The sequence below is a fragment of the Myxocyprinus asiaticus genome, chromosome 43 (assembly GCF_019703515.2).
Source record: "Myxocyprinus asiaticus isolate MX2 ecotype Aquarium Trade chromosome 43, UBuf_Myxa_2, whole genome shotgun sequence".
Taxonomy (NCBI): Eukaryota; Metazoa; Chordata; class Actinopteri; order Cypriniformes; family Catostomidae; genus Myxocyprinus; species Myxocyprinus asiaticus.
Window position 1 is genome coordinate 6,886,169 of NC_059386.1, and position 16,444 is coordinate 6,902,612.

The following is a 16,444-nucleotide window of genomic DNA, read 5'->3' on the forward strand; positions in this document are numbered from 1 at the left end:
ATGGCATCTCCTGTTATTTGAAAATAGACGGTGCAGACAGTCATTAAAAAAACTGGTGCGTGCTTTCTAAGATTACGACGGTAACCTGAAGGAAGAAGAGACAGACGCGCGTTGTGCACATTCTTTCAGAGTTGGGCAGCGAATCTTCACATTATGACAAAATATGATAGTGGAAGCTAAATGCAATCTTTTGTACATTTTGTAAAATAATATTTTATAACAGCCTATAATAATGAATAGACGATACACTGGAACAACAAGACGCAATGCAGCAGCCATAGACGTTTGTCAGACATGTTATTATATATACAGTTATGAACAAATAATTGCCCCTTGAGTACTCGACGAGTACTCGAGTAATTAGTCCGAGTACTCGAGTAGACAAAATGACCAAAATGCCCATCCCTAGTTGCAAGAGATGTTAAGAATGTGAGCTGCACTCTGAAGGTGAATTTTTTTTTGGAGAAACGCAAGTATGAGAAATGCACAATACCATAAAATTGCGATCAAGAGCCTGCAAAGATGTGAATTATATGTCATCACAAGCAGTTCACTTTTGTGATTTGGTACGATTGTGTTCATATCAGCAGCGAACCGTACACCAGATGACCTTTTCAAGTAAGGAAAACAGCGTTCACATCATCCAAACGAACCAAACTTCGACGTCATTCGAACCCGGGTGCACACAAAAAGTGCTAGTGTGAAAGCACCCTAAGGTGCCCATTAAGGTGAGTCATTAAGATAGTAATTCTTAATAGACTCGCTGTACCGTTAGTCATGGGGAGGACAAAGATATTGCAAATATAAAATGTAAAAATAAATTAAACAACAAATACAGATGTGAATTCAAATCGGAGTATGATATCGGATAACGAACAATCTCAGCGTTAAAATATCGGTGATAGCTAAACTCAGGACTGAATTTTTAAGTGCCCTAAATAGCTTGTTGAATGCTCTCCGGTGTTGTTTATCAAGCGGTTGACAGTCTCAATGCTGGTTGAATCAACTCCCTGTGGAGCTGATACTAAGCATTTGACCTGCTGTATACGATATGTGTCCAACGTGATAAAAAGATCATACAAACAACTAAAGATGATCCGCCAGTCACAGGTTTGCAAAGCATCAAACAGTAAGACAGCTTGAGTATCAGATTTTGCCTGCAGGTATATGTATTTGTATACGATTCCCAAACAGAGGGGAGCTCTTTGCAGAAGATAAAGTACTTTGTGCCTATGACTCACACCTGCTGGGAAACGGCACACATATTCTGTTACACTGTTACAACATGCATGCTTGGCTCCTAGAGTGCTAGTGGCAAGCATGAAAAAAGCACCATCCAGAAACAAGTTAAGGAACACAATTAAACTCTTAGCAAACAGAACTTTGTTTGAGTGTTCTTACTGCAGTCCTGGGCCTACCCAAGTCTTAGTCTTGTGATGTGTACATAGTGTGGCCAATGGATTACAACCATTTTAAACTCCTTGAAGCTGAAATCAAAGCCGAATGCCATGACAGGCCTGAGCCAACAGAATTATTACCACCTAAAATTAAACTGCCAACACTTATGAACAGGTCCCAGGGAAAGACAAATAAGAAGTCTGCGAATTTAGAAGATCCTGGGTATTTTATTCCAATTTGAATATGAGAGTGTATTGGTTAGTATGCTAAATCTGAGACCTGAAAATGTTAAAGTAATAGTTCACCCCAAAATTAGAATTCATTTTGTGATGGCACAATTGTCTTTTTTGGGTGAACTATTGCTTTAAGATGGTATTACGTTAGCCGAGTTCCTCCAGATGCCATTTTTGAGAAGAAGAAAAAAATATCTGCTTCTCATTAAAAAAACATTTAGACTTTATATAAAATGGAGAACGATGAATACCATAAATGTGTGGCTAGTGAACATCATTTACTAAATGGAGCGGGATGGGTCTATTTCAACCACAAAATGTTGTTTGCATTTGATGTAACAGAATTCCAGCTAGCAAATTATCAATTTTTATTATTAAACCAAAACTTATCCAAAGATAAACTAAAGATCTGCAAGAATAAACCAAATATTTCAAGTATAAAAACTGTGTCACCCATTTGGCCAAATCTGCACAATCCAAAGAATGGATCTTTGTCTACCCAAGTGAAATCTGTTCTTTAATATTGTAATGCAGCCACAGAATTACCATCTGTGGTGTGTTTTGCATTATCCCATTTCAAAAAAGCATTTCATCAGCAGACACATTTCTAACCGCAGTGTGTTTTATCAAACCTCCTATGGCCTCATAAGTGTATCTTTCCAACTCCCTGTTATGGTGGGATTGCAAAAAATTAGTCCAAGGACTATTGAAATCACTTTGACTATCACAGATTTACCATGTACATACAGTCCAATGTAAGAACATGTCCCATCTTGATGCAGATCATGTTTTTATGAAGGTTAAGCAGATTTCGATTACAGTTGAAGAAAGCAATGCTATAAAGAAATGGAATCTACTATATGTACCTGTGAATGCTCTGGGAGGCTAGAAAACATTTGAAAAATTCACAGAGATGACAGTATAAAACAGCCTTAAAGGTCTACAAAAGCTAAACTAAAGCTAAACAATGTTCTTTTTGGGTTTTGTGACAATGCAGAAAGTTTTTGGACATTTTAGCCGCACTTATAAATATGAATTTAATTGCATTAGATAACAAAATATCAAACCAAGTGGTGTCTGCCAACAAATGATGAAGGGCTGTATCATTTCTGTCATGCGGACGGAATTGTGGGATCCAGTCATAAAAGCGTAAATGAACTATAAAACGCAGAATGTCAAGAAATGTGAGATTTTTTTGGGATAACAAGAATGTGATAATGCACAAATAATAAAATGAAAATCGTGATATGTCCTAGTGTGATTACGAAACTACAAAAAGCTGAGATTTCATTAAATAAATAGCCTACACTGTCTGCATGTGCTGCGAGCTTTTCTCAGTTCTACAGTAGCATTGTTTTCTGAGCCACTTTTACAATGTCTTTTAATCAACTAAAACTTTTAGTCAAGGTGATTTTTATTGGATGTATGAAATCAATTCCCCTCAATGTCCTAGCAGAGTAATAGTGTCTTGAAGTCCTCCTGGCAAAGGTAGGAAGCTGTTTTTTAGCACCAATGCAACTAAATAAAGAGCAAAGCTACACATATGGTGTGAAATTGAGGCATTGTTCATTTTATCATTCTCATGTGGCCACATATAATGATGGGAAATGTAGTTTTCCTACACAAGCCTGTAAGAGTCTTTTTTCTGGCAAGCTTTATTGTTATTCTTCATTAACAGTACAAAAAATGCATTCAAACTAAATTGCAGTCAAAATTCTCAAGTAAAACCAATTATTACCAATAACAATTCGTTTCCGCCATGATTCTTAAATAGACACACTGCCAACTCGGAAAGCTGGGGCTTAAAGAAAATCCAGAGTTTCTCACTCATAATTATGACATTGTGGTGCCGCTCATTTGTGCTCAACTCGCAAATATGATCATTCCGACTTGACTTAAATGCACCTTAAACACAGGTGTAGTTAATCATCAAGTTTGAGAGGTCAAAATGTGCATACTGAGAGAACATAAACATATACATTTGATATTCAGCATTTAAGATTCAATGCACCTCTCTTGCCAATATTTCATGAAGTAGGTGGACATCAAAGACCAAGACAATCAGCTTCTATTTTTGCATAATTACCTCATTTTTCAACTGCGGGGCTATATCAGGCCTCGGAAATTTCAATTCATTAACAAAACTCTTAATGAACTCTCCCACAATGACTCACCCTTGCCTCCAATTCAGTTCCAAAAACGAAACTATCACATGTACGGCATTACTAATCGCCCAATAATGTCATGGGCAAAACTTTGTCCACTGTCTTTAACCACAGATTATATTGTTAAGAAACTGTTCTTAAAGGCATAGGTCACCCAAAAATAAAAATTATTTCATTATTTACTCACATACACTGTTAATTTTTCTGAGGACCACAAAAATCTCTTTTTTTAATGCACTGCATCTCCTAACAATGACAGTTAATTGGGACCATGGCTATCAAGCTCCAAAAAGTAAAAAAAATAAATAAAAAAAAAAACACCAAAAAATTACCATAAACGAATCCTAAAAAGTAGTATGACTCGTGCATTGTATTCTAAGTCTTCTTAGACAGAAAGACCGAAGTTGCATGTAGTCTATAAAAAAAGTCCAGAAAAAAAAAGGGATCTTTGTAGCGGTTTGAGTGCAATGAATCTCATATAAAATTCCCATCTAAGGCCTCAAGCAATCTTGAAGCTGCAGAGCACACAAATGGTTTGCCAGTGAATGTCCCCTTCTCTGGGGCCCTTTTCTCCCAACAGAGCAAAGAGCAATCAAGTTGAATTTGAAATTGATTACAGTTAATCATAATGCATGTTGAAGTATGAGCTGGAAACGAGCGTGCTGAATGAAAAACAGAACTTGGCAATTCTGAAAAACCAGAGAGGATTCAGTTGTAGAGGGAAGAGAGCCATGGATTCCAACCACCAGACAAACTTCATTATAGTGATGTTATTTGCTTGCAGGCACACTGTTTTTCTTCATTTTAAGATTTCTGAAACACTTGAACATGTTTTTCCTCGTGTTTGCATTCCTCCTTCTAGTATTTAAAGCAATTAAACCATTCCAGACAAGAGGAATGCACATCTGGGCAGATGTCCCCTATGTAGGTTTCAGTGAATGCTGTAATAGAAAATGATGTTCTCTATAGGATAATGCCAGCTGCCGATTAAAATATAGCCAACTTTGATTGTGTCACCAGCATACAAAGAAATCAAGGTTAAAAGAAAGAAGGGTTCAACAGAAATGACGGCAGACATTTTCCCCCCAAACAATTCCAAATCACTTTACCAAGAGATTTGAAGTATTCGATGTCCCGGTCTGTCTTGTGTCTATGTTTTATTAAAAGTTTCAAACTAAAAGGCAAAGTAACTATAAAATCTTGATTTGTAATCCCCAATTAAAATAACACCATAGAATAGACAAGTATAATGTAGCAGGGATTTAACATGTGATGCTGACTGGCACAGTTCACATTTGGAAACAACAGACCCCACAAGCGCCCAAGATCCTGTGTACAGCCTACTATTATATAATGAAATAATAAAATGTCCCGTTTCAGCATGGTGATGATTACTTACTAATCTCACGTGTACAATACATTTTTATTATATAGTGAATCCATGTAATGCCATACATTACATAGCATTACATGGATTCATTAGTTCTAGGTAAAAACAACATAGTAATACTGCGCAGATAACGGAGATGTTTGTCTATTCCGCAATACATAAACACATAGCGATACCAAAACATACTCAGTTAGTACCTAAACTGCTCGTCGCATGCAAAGTTATTTCAGCACCTTAATTTTCCAAGCACAGCTCCGTGAGTTATATGACCTCGGTTGGGTCATAAAAACTTTCCACATAGCTACTCTATGCTGCCATTTCTAGTCCACTAGAACTATTCCCAAAGTTTAGTTCTTAATATCTTTATTGTTAATCCTTACCTTACTTTTCTTCAAACATTAAACGAGCATTTTAATTTGTTCCTCTCCATTGCCTTGGCTGCGCTTTACCTTCGTAGTAAAGTCGGAGGACACAGTGTTGGGACTTCCCCTTCGGTGTTCCCATTGGAGAAGCGATCTGTCAATACACACAGTCGCTCCAGGATTTCCTGTCACCGATCAAGTCCTGGGCGGTGTTTGAAATGGATTACTACCATACTGCTCGTACTGTTTTTAAAGTATGCATACTACGAGGATAGATAGATAGATAGATAGATAGATAGATAGATAGATAGATAGATAGATAGATAGATCCATCGATCCATCAAACACAGTTCAACATTTTTGGGTAAATATCCACCTTCGTTATATTGGTCAGTCTTGCCCTGCATGTTTATCCAACAGCTGTACAAAATATGATGATTTTGACCATTTTCTTTTAAATTAACATTTAATCATTTAGCAGATGCTTTTATCCAAGATGACAATATCAGCAGTATCACACTGGACATCGTTTCCCAAAAGCATCTTATGCCTTAAAGGGAAAGTTCACCCGCAAATGAAAAGTCTCTCATCATCATGCCATACCTGATGTGTATGACTTTTTTTCTTCTGCTGAACACAAAAGATTTTTAGAAGAATATTTCTGCTCTGATGGTCCCTTCAATGCCAGTGAATGGTGGCCAGAAACTTGAAGCTCCAAAATGCACATAAAGGCAGCATAAAATAATCCATGGGACTCCAGTGGTTTACTCCATGTCTTCAGAAGCAATATGATAGGTGTGGGTGAGAAACAGATCAATATTTAAGTCATTTTTTACTATAATTCTCCTCCCTGCCCAGTAGATGGCAATCTGCATGAAGAATGAGAATCGGCAAAAAAAGAAGAATGTGAAAGTGGAGATTTATGGTATAAAAAGGAGTGAAATATTAATCTGTAAGTTTCTGTTCATTGACTAAAAATGTGGTTGGGGGGTGTTGCGCTTAGCGGTATTTAGGGGCACAGTCGGTGTTCAGGTTGATACAACTGGTAATGTATCACAGCAGAACATGCATGCATTAAAAATTACTACAGAATTCATTAACAAAAGATTCTTCATACATGACAAAGGACGTCTTCTCTGATAAACCTTTTTCAAATTATTATTTCTTAAATTAACCTTACAGGCAGCACCAAACTACATCAGTCCTAATGGATCTCCTTAATCCACTAATAAACTAATAATATATTAATGAAACTTTATACTTCCATTTGCCATTAATAAACATAATACTGTAGGTAGGCTTAATTCTTAACAGATTATTAGCTTGTTCATCAACATTTAAATCTTTCAAATCAAACTTTCATAACATTCATAACTACATTAATGCATTTTCAGTTTTAATTGTTTGTTAAGCATTGTATAATACAATGATGCTTAATGGGTTATTCATGAAAGTTTTACAATGTTAATGTATTTTATATGACATAAACTACCACAAAGAAGCAATTCTGTATCTGTATATAATGTTTTTTTTTATTATTATTTTTGTTTTCTATGAAAATATGCGCCAGACCAGTAGTTCCCAACCTTTTTACTCTGAAGTCCCCTCCTTTTATATAAGTCTACACATACAGTATATCACCGCCACTGATGCGTGCTCTCTCTCCTCGTGCTCTTATGTGTTTGCTTGTGTGCGTGTGCAAGAGAGCACTATCCTCGGTGGCTGTGAGAAATGCAAAATTATGATTATAATACAATGATTTTTGGGAACGTGCATTGCCATGGATTTTGCATAACTGCAATAGGCATGATACTTGATACATTTCTAGTGGTTGACATTTCTACTGGTCTATTACACATTGACGCAGAGCCATGCAGCTGCTTGATGGTCTCGTTATAAAGCATCAACAAGGTATGCCATTTTAAGAGGTTTTTACAGTGTTGCAGTGCGTGGTTATGATGTTGTAGAATTTTCATGATCATTGAAGATCCAAGAAAAAGGAACCCACAAGCACTTGTCCACGCGACAGCCAGTGCACCTGTGTTAGAAGCAGAATACTGTAAATTTGGTACACGTCATCCTCACGCAGTTGTGCAAAGAGGCTGTTATTGGTAGAGTGACATTTCATGATTTTTTATTGAATTAATTTTTTTATGTTTGAGACTTTACTTATCACGTTGAGTTAAACATCGATGCTGACATGCAGTTTACTGTTATCGCACATATTATGATTGATTTGCACATTTTTGACTCGTTATTTAGCGCAAGATTAATCCATCATTATTCAAAATGCTATCCGTAATTTTGACACATAAAAAACAAGCAAGAAACTTAACTGCTTAAACCATCTTCATGTGGTATATCTCTCCCTCAGTCTCTGCATGCGCAGATTTGGGTCTTCGAATCTGATTGGACAAGATGTGTTCCAAGAGTGCTGATAGCTCACACCATCAGCACTGGGATGCTTTACTGTTTGTATCACTCTGCTTGTGTTCGTGGCGTTCCAAATTATCATGTAAGAGCAGTGCAGATGTGTAAGAGCAGCTAGATGTGGCAGCAGGTGGGGACAAAATACCGTCTTGTGTGTGCTATGAACGAGTTGAGCTGACATTGACAAATTGTGTTGTCAGTCAGTGCGCAAGTTTCTTTGAAGTAATCCAGAATTGTCTCTCAATCCATGATCGCTTGGATTGCTACTACACTACCCACTTTTCAGCAAGTCCACTGTATTTTGCTAGGTGGCCAGAATTGTCTGGTTGGCTAGCGGAAGCGCGTTTGGTTGTGTAATGTTGCGATGCTGGCAATAATGAAGAGATGATGACGATGACATGAAGAACCCAAGTGCAGTTTATTAACAAACGTGAAATCCAATAACTATTACTCCAAACGTGAACAAAAACAAAACATGAACTAGACTAAACTTGACTTGAACAAAACATAAACATGAACTTGACTTGACTAAACTTAACATGGCATGACTAGACTATGAAACATACATTACATCAACAATACTTGACAAAGGACAATGGAAAACATGAGGGTTTAAAAACATGGACATGGGAGAACACATGACAGATAACCAATAAACAGACAGAACTGATAACAAGATAATAAATCAATAAACCAATGAAAACAAGACACATGAACATGGAGGGAAAACATGAAATCACATGACTAGGGACACATGACATGAAACAGGAAATAACTTTCAAAATAAAAGACATGAAAAACATGAATCAACAAAATACACATGACATATACCCCCCACTAAGGGGCGGCTCTCGACGCCCCAACACATGAACAAAACACAAAACATGGCATAATTTCCTAAGTTCAATAGGGAGCGGGGTCTTGAGGCATGGCTTCACAGGGCGTGGAGCATGGGATCAGGACGGAGCCCGTGGGCGTGGAGCCATGAGAGGCTCGGGGGCGGAGCCATGGAAGGCGGAGCCGTGAGAGACTTGAAGGGTGACACCATGGAACTTGGTGCCCGGAGAGCAGCCGAAGACTCGAAGGGCCAGGGTGGAGCTGATGGCAGGGAGGACCAAAGCGGTGCTGGAGGCTCGGAGGAGCAAGGCGGAGCTGGGGGATTGGAATACTGAGGTGGAGCCGGTGGGACTGAGGACCAAGGCGGGGCCGTAGGGAAGGAGGTCCCCAGTGGAGCTGACAGATCGGAGGGACGGGGTGCAGCCAGAGGATTGGAGAGCCAAGTCAGAGCCAGGTGACCGACAGACCAAGGAGGAGCCGGAGGGATGAGGGACCCTGTCAAATCCGACAGGCTGAAGGACCGCAGTGGAGCCGAGGGAATGCAGAGCTGAGGCAATGTCAAGGGACCGACAGGCCAAGGCGGAGTCCAGGGCTCAGAGGGTCCAGGTGGGGTCGGAGGGTTGAAAGTTCCCCTTGCCTGCTCAGGAGAACTAAGGGTGGGTACAAGGGCAGGAACCATCTCCAGGTCCAACTGCTCAGATGTGGCCATGACATGGAGTGGAACAGACTCAGGCATGGCTATGACATGGCATGGAGCAGGCTCAGGCATGGCTGTGACGTGGCATGGAGCAGGCTCAGGTGTGGCTGTGACGTGGCATGGAGCAGGCTCAGGCCAGGCTGTGACGTGGCATGGAGCAGGCTCAGGCATGGATGTAACATGGCATGGAGCAGGCTCAGGCGTGGCTATGACGTGGCATGGAGCAGGCTCAGGCGTGGCTGTGACGTGGCATGGAGCAGGCTGAGCGTTGCTGTGGCATAGCATGGAGCAGGCACAGGATCATGAGCAAAAGATGGCGCTAGCTCAGCGACCATGACGTGGAACTCTGGCTTGGCGACCATGACGTGGAACTCTGGCTTGGCGGCCATGACGTGGAACTCTGGCTCGGCGACCATGTCATGGAACTCTGGCTCGGCGACCATGTTGTGGAACTCTGGCTCGGCAACCATGTCATGGAACTCTGGCTTGGCATCCGCCTCCCCCACAGTGAACATAGGACCAGTGATCCCAGATCTCCAAGGTTGATATACTGAGCGAGGCTGAGGGAACTGCGACTGCCAGGCATCAAATTGGAGATTGGCTCACTTAGTCCAAAATGGAAAATGTCTTTTAGGGCAACCTCATTAAAGTTCACCTGGCAGGCCAGAGCGCAGAAGTCCTCGACATAATCTTCTAGGAGACAACTCCACTGACGTAGGCATAGGAGTAGAACAGCTGGGTTTATGGTTGGGTCAAGTATTCTGTAATATTGCGCTGCTGGCAATGACAAAGAGACGATGACGATGACATGAAGAACCCAAGTGCAGTTTATTAACAAACGTGAAATCCAATAACCATTACTCCAAACGTGAACAAAAACAAAATTAGTTTAAACTTGACTTGAACAGAACATAAACATGAACTTGACTTGACTAAACTTAACATGGCATGACTAGACTATGAAACATACATTACATCAACAATACTTGACAAAGGACAATGGAAAACATGAGGGTTTAAATACATGGACATGGCAGAACACATGACAGATAACCAATAAACAGACAGAACTAATAACAAGATAATAAACCAATAAACCAATGAAAACAAGACACATGAACATGGAGGGAAAACATGAAATCACATGACTAGGGACACATGACATGAAACAGGAAATAACTTTCAAAATAAAAGACATGAAATATATGAATCAACAAAATACACATGACAGGTTGCTGTTTTGTGTGTAGCTGGTTACTGCTGGCTACCATGTCATGCAGTTAGATTCTTGCTTTTTAAATGTTGCAAGATGTCATGACCGATGGAGTATTCAAACATACTTAGGGTGCCTACCTGATACAAGTAGGCTTAGGGTGCCTACCTGATGACCTGAGTTTCTGAGTTGGGAGAAGATATAAAATTTCAACATGGCGGAGGAGAGAACGCTTTATGTGTTGGTGTAAAAATAAGAGTTTCCCAAGAAATATACAAGAATGAAAATTGCGTCCTCCATGTTTACTCTCAGACAACAAAATGTGAGTGAAATACTCGTAGGATAATTTCGATAGCACGTATGGCAGCATCACTCCACAATCGGAACGCATTACTATCACACTACAGCTGAGGAATAGAGTTAAACTAACAGCTTCAGCATTACTGTTCATTGCTGCAATGTAATCACACGCTCAGTCGCTTTCTCTCTAATACACATACACACACACGTCCTTGTTTCTCCAATAACTTGTTAGAAACAGCCCAGGCTGTCGCTACTAGTTTTAAAGTTTGGTTTTCAAATTAGTAACGGAGGCATCTTTCGAACTTGCAACGGCAGATCCTGAATCCGTGGCTTGTTAAGTAGTTGCACGCACAAGAGCATTTTTTTGGGACAGTCCTTTCCCTACTTATTTATTTACTCAGTTCGTTGAACTGTTAAAAGCAATATCACACTCGCAATCATGCTGTATTGTCCATCTATCAGAACAGCTGTGATTACCTTCTTATGGCCGAATCACAGCCCTGCTGATAGATGGCAATACTGCACTCTTGTTAGTGTGATCTTGCTTTAGTAGCCTATTCTAAAAACTATTCTAGTCAAACAAGACAAAACTATAAAACAATACTTTTTGTCAAAAATACAATACCTCGAATGGTAGAGGATAAGTTCACACCTGACACGGAATTGTACTAGTTTGACCCACAATGGCTCAAAGATATCCCTTGGCTGGTGTATTCCAAGGTAAGAAGATCATATTCTGTTTATACTGTCATTTTACTGTAAATGGGATTATGTATTAAAGCTCAACATGATATTGCCTGCATAGATGTCATAAATCACCCTAGCTGTGATGGCAATTTTACTGCAGCAGTGAACAAGCAATTTAGCACAATAAATGAAGATGTTCTTAGGGAGATACAAATGAAGATTGTGAATTTCACTGCCAAAGACAAACTGCCATTCATTAAATCCAGTTTTACATTTGTTCTCTTTTCATATATCTATGATTTCTTTTTTAACAAAATTCATTTAATAGTAATGTTTATGATCAATTATACTTTATAAAGGTACTGTACTATGGTAATTTATGTCTGAAACATCAAGTTAATAAAGCAAGGCAACTGAACATAGAAATACTAGTCTTGTAAATAATGAAGCAAAAATGGAATGGAAATTCATAGATCAAAAGACTTAAGATCAAAAGCTAGATCAAAAGTATTTTCTACTCGGTATTATTTATATTTATATTTACCTTTAATTTGGCACCTTAGCTTGTGCCTATCCTCAGGCTTTATATAGACAGAATAAGCAAATTCAGGACAGATTTTATGCTAAGTAGACAAACCACGAATGACCTTATCACCACCCTACATGAAATCACAACCATCCAAGTACACCTTCTGGTCTTCATTTGAGTGGTGAATGCTACATCCTAGAGCTGTTCCTGAGCCTTCCACATGCCGCACTCAAGAGAATACACAAATGGTTATAAGATTTCTAAAAAAAAATAATAATAATAAAAAAAACACCTCAAGCTGAACAAAAGAAAAAGAAAAAAAGAAGATATTTTCCATTTCTGTAAGAGCTCAATAAACTCTGGCCACGTCCACACTAACAAATTTTCGTTTGAAAACACATCTTTTTCTCTATTCGTTTTGGCCTTCCGTCCACACTGAGATGGCATTTTATGACAGCAAAAACTAAGCTTTTCGAAAACACTCTCCCAAATGGATACATTTGAAAATGCTGTCTTCGCATTGTAGTGTGGATGGGGAAGACGGAGATATCTGAAAACTATAAGGTATTTGTTGTCATGTGGCGCAGTCATGTGATTCATTCAACCCAAAATAACCAAGATGGTGGCTCACATTTTAGTGGTGTTATTGTGCCTGTTATTCACTTTGAAAGCATTGTTAAAGATAAATGTTACTTTGTATGTTACTTTTACTTTGTTACCTTTAAGAAATGAGATATTTGAATTCTTTTTTTTTTAATCCAGCAACTATATTTTTTCTTTGAAGCACTTTTTGTAATAGCCTGCTAACGCCTACACAAATGTGAATACTAATACTACAATGGCATCTGAAATTGAAAACTATTGATTTTTAAATGACACTGCATCCAAGCCACTAGGTGTCAGTGTAAGTCCAAAACTAAAAAAAAACAAAAAACAAAACTGCACATTTAAAAACTCTAGGCGAGTCAATGATTTTTTAAATGCTTTATTATAACAGTTCACATAATGAAGAAGTAAAGGAAAACAAGCAAAGAAAGATAAAAACAATAACACAAATAACTATGTACAAAGAAGGCGTGTCAATGATATAAAACTGTCAACAGTGCACAGTGTGTATTGGACTACAGAATGCCTACAGGATCAAAATTCTTGAGTGTTTTTAACTACAGTGTTTTAAAATATACATTGTATTATAAAAAAAGAAAAACACAAGACTTCAGATCTTTGGGTATATCTGAGGGAGAGACTAAGGATTAAAGGGATCATGAAATGGAGAATCACATTTTCCTTGATATTTAGACAGATGAGAGCTAACTGTATTATAAATACATACTTTAAGTTTCAAAACTCAAAACTTCCTCTCCAGTCTAAAAGAACCGCTCAAGTTGAAGGGAAAAAGCACACCAAAGAAACATTTGTAGTCTGTAATCTGAGCAAGAGATTCAGATGCACAAGTCATTTCACCACATCAACGTCACACCAAATATGTTCTCAATTCATATAAATCATCAGATGGTGATGCTGCATCCAAATGGAAAACTCAGAAGACATTACACAAGTAGCTGACTAATCAAACATTACAGTTCTACATTTTGGTTTAGTTTCATAGGATACTGACATTTTACTTTAATTACAGTACAGCTTCATCACAATTGCAGAGTGAATGTTTAATCTTGCCTTCATAATAAGGTTAATTTTTTTTTTCCCTCTAAATGTTGGCATTCAGTAAATATTTAACATCCAGAGCATTTTTATAATGCAGTCTTTTTGTTTAACCAATTATTAAAGTATTGTTTGGATTAATATGTGTGCTTTGGAAAGCATAAATAGTGTATGGCCTGGACTCAATTCAGGCTTGTCTGAAGAATTAACAGTTTTGTAAAAAGAAAAAACACAAGGAATAAGGTATTCATGATTTAACATAAATTATAATAAATAATAACTTAATAGCAACCTTGACTATATCGTTAATAATAGCAAACTATGATTGCTCCAACATTTCAGTTAAAGTTGGAAAATCCACACCATTTTGTATTTTCTGAATCAGAGAAGCTCTGTGGAAGTTCTAAAAAGGCTTATGGCGACATCTTCTGGTAATATCTTAAAGAACAATAAAACAATATTTTAGCAAAACTCTCTATCATGCATTAGAAACTGTTGGATACAATTTTCATGAAAACAAACATTACTTGAAACTCTATTTTATAAATTAAGCAATTTTTTTTTCAAGTTTCAAAGATGTGCATAAACTTCAGAACATGTTCAAAAATATTTAATTGCAATTAATCGCATGTTTTTTAATAGTAAATTACGATTAATTGCAGATTTTGAAATTGCTGAAACGTTACTATATATATATATATATATGTTTTTCCATCTTAGAAAAAAAAAGAAAACAATATGTAGCAATAATGTTTTATTTACATTTTCCAAACAAAGCATTCGACAGTAAAGATAGAATTGCACTAAAATATAACCAAGTAACATTAAACATTTCCCAAAGTCTAAGTGGGAGGTTAATTAATTGAAATATATATTCACCGTAGTTTAAGTTTTCATTGCAAAGGGCATTAAATCTCTTAAACCCTTACCCTCCACAATATTAATAGTGGCAATCCACTTTGCTACAGCAATCGTGAAGCCGCATTTACATGATTTGCCGGTTTAAACTCCACATGAAAAGCACTTGCAGAGGACGTCTTGTTTTTTAGTGCTGGCACTGTACACGTAATGATGCTTTATCTAAATTGTTTGGAACGCAACGCCTGGGAATGCTTATGTTTCATATCTGCGAGTCGTTTGCATGCGGCATATCACAAGTCCCATCTGGGTTTGTTTTGTAAAAAATTATGATTAAAGGTGCTGTAAGTGATTTTTTACATGGAAAGGTATGCAAAAATGTTTACTACTCCCTGAAAGGTATTAATGAAATAAGTGTCCTGAGATATCTCACTGGTCACTGTGACAGAAATGTGTCCGCAGGCCGTGGTCAAATGACACTTTAAGCCTGTCAATCATTTTTCGTGTTCTCATAGTATTGTAGTTGCAGCAAATTCTTAAAGCTTAAAGCCATTTTAATGCCATGTTGCCCTTAACAGTTGTCAGTCGAGGGCGCTATTTTGCTGCTGTTGTTTTTTACAACCATTTCTGCTCAATATCGGTCTCAATAAATCTAATTTGGTATCTTTGGAGTGTGGGGTTTTGGAAAGTGGACGTGGCAAATCCAACGGCTCATCTTGTGGGAATTCTAGAACGGCTAAAATCTCTTACAGCACCTTTAAGAGGTCCTTTATCCATCACTTGATCATTGACATGGAATTACTGTATTTCTGTTTGTGGTGTGTCAGTGTTCCACCCTATTCCAATCAGTCTTCAGCACTCACACGGAGCTGAATAACATGTCAGAGTCTAATGTGAAAATTGGTAAATGCGTTAATCGCGATTAAGAAAAATTAACGAATTAAACATTTTTAATTAATCTCATGTGCGTATGTGTTAATTTTGACAGCTCCAATTTTTATATAAGGTACACAATTTTTGCAAATCTGTTACCAAAATTTGATATGCTTGAATCTTGTTCAAAACACTGTTTTATGTGTGTTAGGGTGTGTGTGTCTTTGTTTGTGTGTATATAGTTATTAATACATTTGAAGCATAAAAAAATAATAATAAAGGGAAACGTCCTGGTTACTTTCGTAACCTCCGTTCCCTGATGGAGGGAACGAGACGTTGTGTCGATGTAGTGACACTAGGGGTTGCCCTTGGGAGCCCCAAACACCTCTGATCTTTGAAAAGGCCAATGGGAATTGGCGAGTGGAATTTGCATGCCACTCCCCCGGACATATGGGTATAAAAGGAGCTGGCTCACAACCACTCATTCAGGTTTTGTGCTGAGGAGCCAAGACAAAGTCCCGGTCATTTCAGCGGGTAGTTCAGTGTTGTGGCAAGAGGGACACAACGTCTCGTTCCTCCATCAGGGAACAGAGGTTACGAAAGTAACCACGATGTTCCCTATCTGTCATTCACTCAACGTTGTGTCGATGTAGTGACACTAGGGGTCCCTATACAAAATGCCACAACTAGTTGAACTGTGTTACGTGGATTGGCGGTGCGAGATGGGAAGACCACTGTGTGCCTCGTAGCCAGTGCATCAGGCCATCATGTAACCTCCCCCAACGCTCCTACAAGCGTCGCACGGTC

General features: G+C 38.2%; 1 protein-coding gene across 2 annotated transcripts in view; it reads right to left on the reverse strand.

The window, feature by feature from the left end:
• The window catches only part of LOC127434048 (interleukin-11 receptor subunit alpha-like), a 58,855-nt gene extending 53,169 nt beyond the window's left edge, over positions 1–5,686 (reverse strand). For both annotated transcript variants that reach the window (XM_051686494.1, XM_051686495.1), the window contains exon 1: positions 5,567–5,686. The gene's annotated coding sequence lies outside the window, so the exon portion shown is untranslated. The remainder of the gene's footprint in view (positions 1–5,566) is intronic.
• Positions 5,687–16,444: the final 10,758 nt, after the last annotated feature.